We start from the raw sequence: 2477 nt of genomic DNA on the forward strand, positions 1-2477 counted from the left end.
TCCTTATGCCAGTCCTTGCACTTTACATCAAGTGTGCTTAACCCACTGCGCTACTGCCAGACTCCCGCCCTTGTTTTTTATTGTTATACTTATTATTGTTGTTGTTATTGATGTCATCATTGTTAGATAGGACAGAAAGAAATGGAGAGAGGAGGGGAATACAGAGAGGAGAGAAATATAGACACCTGCAGACCTGCTTCACCACCTGTCTTAAATTTTTTATCTTATCGGATAGAGACAGAAAAAATAGAGGAGAGAGAGAGAGAGAGGGAGAAGGAGAGGAACCTGCAGCAATACTTCACTACTCATGAAGCTTTTCCTTTGCTATTGGGTACTGGGGACTGGAGACTGGGGACTTGATCTTGGGTCTTTGTGCATGGTAATGTGTATGCTCAACCAGGTGCACCACTGTCTGGCCCTGCTAACAGTCCTGTTAAGAGTACCCCATCACTTTTTCTTTTTTGTTGTTATCAAGGCTTTACCATTCTCAGGCAAAATTTCTCTTCAGATAGACAGAGACGTACACAGAGAGAAAATAAAACACCATAATACCAAAATTTCTCCCAGTTCAGTAGCAGCTGGTATTGAACCTGGACTACATGTGTAATAAAGCAATCACACTCTCAAAGGTGAGCTATCTTGCTAGCCCACTACATCACAGTTAGCACGTAGTACTAATCAGAGTCCACCAAGCTGTTTCTACAGCATGTTATTGATCAAATCCCTTCCTTACACAGCCCGATTCAAGAAAAGAAATAGACCCATCTCCATGTGAACAGCAGCATATGCTATAGAACTGATAATAGTCAAGGTTGTTTTTTATCTACCAAACTACCTAGCAAGTCAAAGCAGTGACTCCCCTATAATAGGAACATAAGTTATATATATCAGATAACAGTTACAAAGGAAAATGACAAATGAGAATGGGAAGGCTGGGTAAAAATAGTGATTATGCTCAAAATAAACCCAGAGCAGAAACACACACACATACACATACACACACACACACACACACACACACACACACACATATATATATATATATATATATATATATATATATATATATATATAATTCCTTACATAGGCTGAGAATCATTCAAGTTTCAGTCATGACTGTTCAAACATACCAGATTCATCCACTGCAAACTAGGAGCATGAAATCTTGGATCACACAGAGAACTAAAGTGCCACATAGCAAGCTATTATTTATCCTATAGCATTACTTTTTACCTTTTCCTTGATAGAAATACACAAAGGACAAGTGATTTTGCTTACATCTCAAGTTTTTTTATTTATTTTAAAAAAGGAGACATTAACAAAACCATAGGATGAGAGGGGTACAACTCCACACAGTTCCCACCACCAGACCTCCGTATCTCATCCCCTCCCCTGATAGCTTTCCTATTCTTTAACTCTCTGGAAGTATGGACCCAAGGTCATTATGGAATGCAGAAGGTGAAAGGTCTGGCTTCTGTAATTGCATCCCCGCTGAACATGGGTGTTGACTGGACACTCCATACTCCCAGCCTGTCTCTCTCTTTCCCTAGTAGGGTGGGGCTCTGGGGAAGCAGTAGGGTGGGGCTCTGGGGAAGCAGAGCTCCAGGACACATTGTTGGAGTTGTCTCTCCAAGGAAGTCTGGTTGGCATCTTGGCATCATCTGGAACCTGGTGGCTGAAAAGAGAGTTAACATACAAAGCCAAACAAATTGTTGAACAATCATGGACCTAAAGGCTGGAATAGTGCAAATGAAGTGTTGGGGGTGTCCTCCATTTTGTAAATAGCTAGTAGGCATATTTTAGTTAAATTCCAAAGGGCCTGTGGCTATACTAGTTTGTTGATTTTTTTTTTTTCCTCTGAGCTTGAAACCTGATATGCAGGTGGATCCAAGTTATTGTCTGGGGAGGTGATGTCATGGCTGGAAAAGATACAGAAAGCTGGATCAGGGAAGGGAGTAGCACCCTAATATGGAGAAGGGGTATAAATGTTGTTGACTGTAAACCTCGTTGATTTTAAATCTCAGTTTTAAGTTTCTGTGGTTCCTACTGTTTCCAGGCCAATAGAGAACACCCTTCAGAGTGCTCTTTAGTTGTGAATCAACTCCTCAAAAGGGTTTCCCTCAGATTTCTAGAGAACTTCTTGATAATAAAACTAAGTCTTGAGCCAGTGTGCACTAGTGGTCCCAAAAGCCTAGATGGGCAGAGTCTTTAAAGACAAGACCCAGAAATTTATAAGCTCCCAAGTAACTACCATGCATACCCTCTGGTTTGTTCTGAACATTCAAACCTAGGAACTTCAAATTTAGCCGATACCTGCCCAACCACTTTGTCACTGTCAGTCACATTTGCCTTCCACTCCTCCCCACTGCTGCCCCCCCTACACACACACACACACACACACACACACACACACACACACACACACACAGCTGCAGCTCCCTGCCTTTCAACTCTCCACTTCCAGAGTGAGGCAGCCT

The sequence above is a fragment of the Erinaceus europaeus genome, chromosome 2, assembly GCF_950295315.1.
Source record: "Erinaceus europaeus chromosome 2, mEriEur2.1, whole genome shotgun sequence".
NCBI lineage: Eukaryota > Metazoa > Chordata > Mammalia > Eulipotyphla > Erinaceidae > Erinaceus > Erinaceus europaeus.